At 42.4% G+C, this 10,014-nt stretch overlaps 1 long non-coding RNA gene across 1 annotated transcript; it reads right to left on the bottom strand.

The window, feature by feature from the left end:
* Window positions 1-300: 300 nt before the first annotated feature.
* On the bottom strand, window positions 301-9,630 carry LOC102382188. Its single transcript, XR_325115.3, has 3 exons — window positions 9,571-9,630; window positions 8,756-8,937; window positions 301-1,069 (listed from the first exon to the last, which is right to left on the bottom strand). It is a non-coding gene; the product is annotated as an uncharacterized LOC102382188 (long non-coding RNA).
* Between the last annotated feature and the right edge of the window lie 384 nt (window positions 9,631-10,014).

The raw sequence follows: 10,014 nt of genomic DNA, 5'->3' as shown, positions 1-10,014 counted from the left end.
TGGGGGCTGGGGTGGCTTTAATTGTCACTACTGCTGCAGCTGGCATTCCCAATGCCAGGCATCTGCTGTACCTTCACCCAATGCCAAGGCCTCATGGAGGAGCTCCCTCTAGGCCTAGAAGATATTATGCAGCATACAGGCTGTAGTGATGTTCTGGAGAATATTGGCCTCTACAACCATGAGGCAGGAGGTGAGGGTGTGTCAGCATCCCTTCAGGTGGCCAAAGGTGCAGTTCACTAGTCCACAGGTCCAGTGCAGGTGCCTGTTGAAGGGTTCCTGGTGGGGATCCAGCTGGCCAGTGTAGGGCTGCATGAGGCAGGGCAGGAGTGGGTAGGTTGGGTCCACAGTGAGGAGGGGTGAGATGACCACTGTGTCCAGCTTGAGGTCTGGCAACCTTGGTGTGAAGTGCCTGCTCTCTACCAGCACTGGCAGAGTGGAGTTTCAGAAGATGTTGGCATCATGGGCACTGCCTGGCCAGCTGGTACTCACATTGGTGAAAGCATTGCAGTGGTTTACAATGGCCTGTAGCATGATGGAGAGGAAGCCCTGCCAGCTGTAGTGGGGTGGTCAACATAGGGTGGGCAGGTAATGGAGATGTGATTCCTGTCCAGGGTCCTGATGAACTGTGGGAAGCCCAAGGCATGGAACACTGCCATCACCACCAGGGTCATGAATCTGGAACAGGGTGTTCCCCAGCATGTCCTGGAGGGTGCCACACACTTTCATGATGGCCTCCTTGGCCACCTTGCCCATGCCAAAGAGGTAGTCAACCAAGTGTAGGCTGGTGGGAGTGGCCAGCTTGAACAGGGAGGTGGTCACCTGTGGGGTCTGTGGGGAGGGGCAGCCACATGGTGCTGGCCAGATGCTCCAAGTAGGGGCAGAGGTGCTTGAGGAGCTCCTAGAAGGTGTCCTGGGTCATCTGGAATGACTCTAGACACCAGTCCTGGCTGGCCAGGTAGGCCCACAGGTGGCAGGGCTAGAGCTCCAGGAGTGTGTGGACAACAGAAGTGGCAGCATCCAGGTGGGCTTCACTCGTGTCCCTGCTGGGGTCTGGGCAGCAGCATGGGGTCTGTATATTTACAAATATAGAATATTTTAAAATTTGCCCTTAAGAACTCCAATATTTGACTAAATAAAACTTAGCCACAGATGAAGCAATTCATATGTCTCTTGAGGGATGATTTTATGCCCAGTATAAGAGGAAGGAGAGAGAGAGAGAGAGAGAGAGAGACTAGATAAAAAGAAAATGGCACCAGAAAGAAAATAGTAAAACAAAATTACCTGTGTGAAAAATAATTCTAGAGGTACCACAAGAAATTTATATTCTGATGTTTTTTGTTTTCCATGAATGTAAATATATATAAACATAATTATTGTATAAGTATATACAACTTAAAATAACTTGAACTGCTTAGTTTCTTCACATATGTCAACTTCTCATTCACTTAAATAAATACAAATAAATATAGTACTATTTAGATAATATCAGATATACACAACAGAATATCTGTGCTTTCAACTCAAAGCAAAGCCCATGCTGAATATATGAGTCTAATATTCTCTACTTTGCAAATCTCTCAGTTGCATTTTCTTTATCTAATGAATGATATAATGAGATACAGCCTGCACTTTGGTGCATTACAAATGTGCTTCCAAATAAAAACTGTCACGTAGCAGTTAGGTATTCACACTTAAATTAAAGTAAACTAGTTAAAACTGTGAAATATACGGATGCACACACATATCTCCAAATTATCACATACCAATTGCTTTTCATTAGTTTTATAAAGAAATTAATCACCAAACCTGTGTAGATATAAAATGAATATCAAGTAGTTTAAATGGTAAACCACTGTTAGAATCATCATGTTAGATTGCTCTCTCTCAAATATGAATGCGAGAAAAATCAAGGAGGTCACACTGGGGAAGAATTTGGTCCATACTGTGGTAGGCTTTGCCTACACACATAAAAGGACTTAAGTCCTGACCAAAGATTTTGCCCAAGGCTTAATGCAGCATACACTATGAAAATACTTTCAGTTAACCATATGCAGACATTGGTGACGTAAAATTCATCACAGTTTTCACCTACATGGAATAATTAAGATGAAAAGCACATCTACACATGCACTTTAATTCACATTAGCCTATTTAAATGCGCATTAAAGTGTCACAAAAAATTTGTGCTCTTTAGCTAATGCACATTAAATAGGCTAATGCGCATTTTCCTAGTACCTCACAATGCACTTGCACACATGCAGGAAGTCTGCTTCAACATGCTGTAAATCAAGTCTGTTGGAGCACAGAACTTAACACACTCTAGTAGCCTCCAGCATCACATGCATCAGCGTCCCCACATTGAAAAATGGCAGAGAGGCACTTTGAACTAAAGCACCTTGCCACCATTTTTCAGTGCGGGGACGCTGATACGTGTGACACTTAGGCCTTTTTAATTAATGTGGCTTGCTAATTAAACTGCCTCCCCCCTGCCACCCAGAGCATGTTTATAAACTCCTGGATGTACTAGATTTAATGTGCATTACCTAAAGCACATTAAGTGAATGTGTAGGTGTGCCCATGTTTGACTGCACATCTGAAAATGAAATTCATTTTCCAGAGGAAGACATGGTATATCCTGTCCCAAATCCTTACATTGAAACACATTGGCTGAATGATTTGGGGTTTTAATGGGAATAACTTGCTATGCCATACTTGGTATTGAATTGATAGAAGCAACAGGGCTGGCCTGTGGCTGGACAATGTGGGTGACTGTCCAGGGTGTGGTCAGGGAGGTGCCATACACACACACTCTGCCTCTGCTGGACTGTGCCCCATGCCCTTGTCTGCCTGCTTCTGTCTTTGCCTGCAGCAGTGCCACTGACTTGGGGGGTGAGGGTGAAAGTTGGCTGGATGCAGGGCTTAGCAATGACGAGGCAGTACTGTTACCTGCTGGATAGGGATGAGCAGAAGGTCTATGAGCAGTGCCCACTGCTCCACACCTGTGACTGGCTCTATCAGTCCTTATTACTGCATGAGGCAGAAACATCCGCTCCTCATGTTTCTGCTGCTCATCATCCTGGGTGCCTTGCTCTGCTCACTGTCTTCTTCACCTGGTAAGGGCTGGTAAGAGACAAGTCCCCTTATACCTCTCCCTAACCTTTCTCCCCTTGCCCTGCTTGGCCACTACTAGGGGATGCCTCAGGGAAACAGGTCTCCTGATCTGGCCCAGCAGTTGCTCCTGGGTCTTTATTTCTGAAATTTTTGCTAATGTTACTACAAGCTTAACCTCAACGAAAGGGCAACAAAGTACAAGTTCGCCTAGGACACCATTTTCCCTTAGGACAGTCCTGATAAGCAACTAATGAATGCTAGAAAAAGAACTAAAAGCACCAGTCACCTGGTATTCACAAAGCCCCCAGCTTTGCAATTTTGGGTTCTTAAATGCCTTTAGCATAACAAACGTTTAAAGGATTTACAAATAAAATTAAACTTCTCTTAGCTACTTTCATTGCGATAGATTGAAAAAGACATTCTGAACATTTTTTTTTTTGTAAGAAGGTTGCCCTAGAAAGCAAAGAAATGCACAGAAATATATGGTATGTTTATACTGATAGAAGGCATTTGTTTATTTAGTGGTAGTTTTGTACACTCAGTTACTGTATACTGTAGCACTGTGAGGGACAACCTTTTTGGCAGATGTGTCACAAATTAGCTCTGCATCTTCCTGACTGCCATGCTGATCCCCTTCCTCTGCTCAGTCTGCAATGCTGCTTTCTGCTCCCTACCCTATCTCCTTGCTCTAGTACTACCTGTCCCCTCCTCAGTCTGTCATGGACCACACAGGGAAGCTGTCTGTGCCAGTTCTCCCATGTATGCTGCAGGTTGTCCTAATGTCTGTTTCTAAGATTCTCAGCTCTGTTGTTCTGTGCGGGGCTTAGGCAGCCCAACTTCTCAGACTCAGGCTCAACTGAATGGTGAGCTACCAGCCAACCTCATACTCATGGTAGATCATTCCCTGCTTAAGAAGCCCTATTTGAATATCTCATTAGTTATCACCCAATGTCTAATAAATAATGCCAGGTACTGGGTGATAATTCTGTTTTCTCCTAGGTTTCATTTTTTTGCTTTTCAGGTTGGAAGAAAATCAAAAGCTCTTGAATATTTTTGTGAAATGGAATAGTACTGAAACAGCTCTTTTCAGATCAAAAGGTCATATTTTCAATTCATGTCTCTCTTACTTTCCTTCATCAGAAGTGACTGAAGAGCCCTGACCTATCTACAATGTGATAAAAAATGATACATCTTCACAAAAGGTATCTGCTTCAATGAAACTGCATTTCTTCAGTAGTCTTTCAAAAAAACTCTACTAACAAAATCTATCAGCCTTGCTTATTTTGTAATTCTATTTCATAAATAGTTGCAGCCTCCATTTTGTTGTTGCCATCTTTCTTTTTGCTATATACTCCGTAGTAAAAAATAAATCACTCAGTCATCCTTGTTCTTTCATATTCTTCTCTTGTATGACTAGGGTAAAATAAGCACTTATACATCGCTGCATTAGTTGCACATTTTCTTGACATACATATTTAAATAAACAGCATTATAAAATTGAATGCGTTTGTCTGGGGGTGATGCTGTAGCCATCACGAAAATAGGTGGTGATGGTGTAGCCAGGATGGCTCAGAAAAAATGTGAGAAGCAAGGATTTTTATAGGTGATATCTTTTATTGGTACCACTGTCTCTTAGCATCTTGGCTGTGAGAGACCTGAGGAAGAGTAAAGTTGTACCTGAAAGTTTGCCTGTGTACCTTCCAACCATACTGTTGGTCCAATAAAAGATATCACCAACATAAATCCTTCCAAATTAATATTTTAATTTTCCTTTCTAACTTGAGTTTGCATATTTAATAAACAAGTAATTTTAAGCTTCTGTTTTTTCTTATTTTGCATTGGTGACTATATTGTGCATTGGAGTGAAAGTTAACCCTTACTCAGAAAATCTGTGAAACTTGTTAAGTATACCTACTTTCCAGACACAGCAGTGACTGCCATGTAGTGTAAATGTACTCAGTTAGCTTTAATCAGCTATCTTAGGAAGTGATAGGAGTCTACTCAAAACAATATTTTATTTGCTTCTTGGGGGGATTTTGCAAGCCATGCTGAGCTCTGTGCTGCTACAGGTATATTGCTGACAGTGCCCAAGCTAGTTTATTTACAGGTAGCTTAGGTATCTGTCTGTACATTATACTATAGTCACAACTGTAGTAGAGACATAGCCTAAATAAAGGCAAGTAGATAAGGGATGGAATTAAAGCTGCCTCATCACAGCTGATCAACTAATCTATGGACTGGACAACCGGTCCCTGCTCTTCCTTCCCTATATGTAGACTGTGGCTTATCAGGCCTACACAATCACATATTCAGTAACATATCCAGTAACCTGTTTCCTTACCTATGACCGTCAATATCTTTCTTGCTAGCCTAATTGGGACTAATACAGAGCTTTTCTTTGGCATGCAAGCTGTGCAGCAGTCCTTTCGTGTCCCTGCTGACGATTGATTAATGGACCACTTCTACAGTGGTGATTGACCTCTGTGGGTGAATAATTTTTAGTCAGTGAGAATAGTATAAAAATAGCTAATCGAAAGAACAGTTCAGTGATGGCAAAAATCAGTCCCAATTAATTTGCCCAATTTAATATTTATAAATTCCATTCAGGTGATTAAGAAAAAAATTATAACAAGTTAAATATCAATAACAAATGCTAATCAAATTTAATATTGGGCTCTCACCTCACTAGCACTGATTTTGGAAGGGTAAAGTTATTATCTTTATTACTGATTTGTACCTGTATACATGTTAGCAGAATCAGGCTTTACATACACTAATGATTCATTTAGACTTCACTCACTCTATTTAGAGGAAATAGCATATAATGCTCTGGTTACTGTGGACTTGTAGGGTACATCCAAATGAGCTGGAATGTGCACTTCACGGCACCTCAGTGGCTTTAGAGGAACCACAAAATGCACACAATGCACATGAATAGGTACTCCATGCTGCAAATATGCAATGCAGAGGCAAAATTAGATACCAGGAACTCCTGGTATAAAAAAAAAAAGGGCAAAAAAGCGGAATGGGACACATGGCTGTATCATGAGCCACCTGAAAGTGGAGCCTGGCCAACCAGAGCCATGCTCTGGCTGCTGGCTAGGCTCTGTGCATCCAGATCACCACCACTGCAGCCCCAAGAGGCCACACAGGACCTCAAGTAAGGCTGCTGAGCCAACCCAGGTGCTGGACCCAGCCTCCCCTACCCCCTGGGGCAATTTGTTCCCTGGTAGAGCACACATGCAAGGGCATTCCCCAAAGCAGAACTAGCAGCAGCACAATATGTGCCGCAGCTAGTTATCCCCAGGTAAACACACATATGCGCTCATGGGGATACACTTATATGTGTTAAACAAGCATCTTGACTCTTCAGTTAATGGCTCTTGTACTCAGTCTTTTAATTCTCAAAAATAATATCAACAGATAGGGTGTTTTGTATAGACCTTTGAAAGACTGAAGATTTGCCATTTTACTAATGGAGCTGAAAAAAAGGCAATTAAAAGTCTGAATGTTTGAAAAATGATATTCATTAAATCTGCATTATATTGTTATTAAAAAAACATGAACCACATGTTGTAGATATGAGATTGTCACTTTATAGAAGCTATATTTTTCTGTTTTTAAACCTATTTTTGTCATATTTTACTAAGACTGAACATACTTTCTACTTTTTGATTTCTACAAATTCCTATTTTTATCAATATTATAAGTGGTTTCATATTTCTACGCAAGTCATTCACTTTTATCTTAAAGTGTCTCCAAATTTTACTTTACTTTGTTATTTTTCCAGTTAATTTAACTAGAACCAGAAAAGAAATATAAGGTTGAACATTATTTTGCAGTTGCTAAAAATGCTCCTCCTAGCGAAGAATTTAAATCCTCTAATTTTAAACTGTTTAGAATGTAAGGGGAGTGGGAGGAGAAAAATCAATGCTCGCTCCCTTCCTCTTAGTATCTTAGAAGTCAAGCAGCCCCAACAGTAAAGGGGCAGGACACAGGAACGGTTGAAACAGGGCAACTGCGGAGCCTGCTCAGAGGCAGCAAGCAGAAGGAGCCCTTAGACAGGTCTGGGAGCATGAAGAGAACTAAACCCTTACCTGCAGAGTACTCTAAGGCAGAGGGGAGAAGTGTCCCAGAAGGAAAAACCTGCATTGCAGAGTGCCCCAGGAGAACACAGAGATGGTCTTCCCCCCTTAAGATTCCCAGTGGGAAACAGAACCCCTGGAAGGGGAAACCCTATTTGGAACAAGTAAGATGAGGCTGGAACTCTTGTTACTCTTGGAACCAGGCTGTTTATAACCTCAGGGAAGGAGTCACTTGATGTTAACTCAGCCCAGGTGTTTCCTCTCAATACAGGACAGACAAGCTACAGCTGGGGACCAGAAAACAGTGTTGATAGGCTGGGAGTACAGGGCAGAGAGCCAAAAAGGACACAAGCAGTAGTGAGAGGGGAAACCCTGCACCAAAGAGCAACAGAGCCCTGGGGTGAGGAATACCCCTGCCCATATTTTTGCATTTTTGTTTTTAATGGACTGCAGAGCCTTCCTGGGAGTCATCCAGAAAGGTACTGAGAGCTGCTTCTAGCTGTGATACCTTAACATCAAGAGCCTACTCTTAAACCCAGAGGACTATAATGGGGGTACTAGGGTTGGAGGAGTCCCCTGTAAGGCCCTGTTACAGACCATAACTGATTATTTTGGATTACTGGACACAGACCAGATGTCAGAGCTGGTTTTCCTTCTCAGGGAGAGAAGTCTCCAATCATTATGATCAAGTCATGGCAGGCGAGTCCCCCAAAAGGGCAGCATACTCCTTTCGGGTTGCACGGTGCTGGTTGAGCCATCTACAGAGGGACTCTTCCACAGTGTATTTATTTAAATTTATATAAGGCTTCATTTAGCAATTCTGTTAATATTGTGGTCTCTGCCCTGTCTGCTAATCCTCATCACTCTTTTCTCCAAAATGGCAGTATTTTAAAGCAGGGAATTCCTACCAGTTCTGTATCACAACATGCCCCTTTTTCAGGCTCAAGAAACATCTCATTACCTCTCAATTCTGTGCAAGTGAGAGAAAAATAATCGGGTAGGGGCAGATGGAGCTGAATTTGCCTGTAACAGAAATCACACGTGTACCCTTCAATTTATATTAACAGTCAGAATTTAAACATGACTAAAGTAATTTTCTGTGCCAGTCTCTGGTGGGGTGCTTGCTTTTTCCTGAATGGATGGTAACTTCCCCTCCCTTGCAAGGCAACAGTTTGGACTGCTACATCCACTCAAAGATACTGAGTGTTCTTGCCTGCCACATCTTTGATGTTAAAAGGTAATGGAGGAAGATCTTGTCCCCATCTTTTGGGGTCACACATAGCACTGTTAGACCTGGGGCTCTGCCTCCCTTACACCCTGTCTAGCTCCAACTTGATGTTCCAAGGTTGTTTCCAGTAAGTATGGTTCCAGCCAGCTCTTCTTAATTATCTCTTACCATGCTAGTGGCAGGCAGAGCATAAAGTCTCTATCTTCTACTACAGTGTCCATAAAAAGCCCCATCATGCTGGACTGCACTTAATCCAACTTAGATCTCTCTTCTCATGGTAAATAGGGTGTGGGCATCCTGACATGGGTGCTAAACAACACCTTTTACTTACGGGTTTGCTGCTTTTCTGTCTGTTTTCTGCCAGTGTCGTTGTTTCTCCAGCTCCAGTAATCTGATTCAGGCTTCCACGATTGCTGCTCCAGTGAGTACACTGGCTCCTCTGAGCCAGCTCTAGCATATATCCATCTTGTCTCCAGCTTCCACCAGTTGCCCTTACCAGGGCAGTCCATCTCACTGCATGGTGTCAATGGGTGAGGGAAACTCAGTTTCAGTTTCTTGTTATGCCATTCCGGGCCAGCTTTAACTCATCATTCAAGTTCCATCTGGTGAACTGGCATCAGCACATACTTACAAAGCATTCCCATGCCAGTGCCAGATGTTTCTCAGCCCATGTTGCTCCTGCAGCTGGCTGCCAGTATGATCATCATTCCAGCATTTTTGGTAAGTCTCTTGGCAGGATCATTTTCCCTGCCACAGCTAACTACATCAACAATCAGTATTTAACCATCACTAATTACAAATCTATCATTAGGACCTGGGCACATTGACTGTACCACAAGTAACTATTTGTGGTGAGAAGTCACGTGATAAAAATTCTAACCTAGAATGAGATGTCAGCTTCTAAACATAAAAATGAGCACAGTTCACAAAGAAAATAAGGATATGTGCAGGTGATTTGTTTGATTGGCCAATTGAATGTTTGGGATAGACTCAACAAGCAAAGAAGAATGCAGTGCATTCAAAAGCTTGTCTAAGTCTATCCTAAACATGCAGTTGGTCCAGTAAAAGACATCACCCACCAAAATTCTTGTCCCTCTCATATTTCTGGACCATCACAACTACAATATCAAAAAGCAAACTACTCACGCTTGAATGTGGTTGTGAATGTGAAAATAAATGTAGATGGAAAGAAGGTGATGGCTGTCCAGATGCACACATACGCATGGTATCACTCACATTAAACCCTGTAATTAAAGGAATAGTGAAGTAATATTGTTCAGGACAGTCTTTATGACTTTTTGTTTTGTTTTTATTGATTTCACCCAATCTACTTGGTCCTAGCCCAAAGTTGAATTTTCAAGTATACCTAATACTGGTTTATTTCTCTCCCCCTTAAAATGGATGTCCATATTCATATTGACTTGGATGAGGGCAAGTTAAACATGGGCTAAATTTTTTAAACCTCATTGTCATGGCGGGGTCCGTCAGGAGGGCCGCGATCTCCTTGAGGCCCTCTCTCCGTGCCAATTTGGCCCAAGGGCACCCTCGATTCTCGCCCGCCATGTCTTTGCTGTTGAATAAGGTTGGGAG

Source organism: Alligator sinensis, unplaced genomic scaffold, assembly GCF_000455745.1.
Source record: "Alligator sinensis unplaced genomic scaffold, ASM45574v1 scaffold1199_1, whole genome shotgun sequence".
NCBI lineage: Eukaryota > Metazoa > Chordata > Crocodylia > Alligatoridae > Alligator > Alligator sinensis.
Note: the sequence above shows the minus strand (reverse complement) of the source record. Positions and strands in the feature narration are given on the sequence as shown.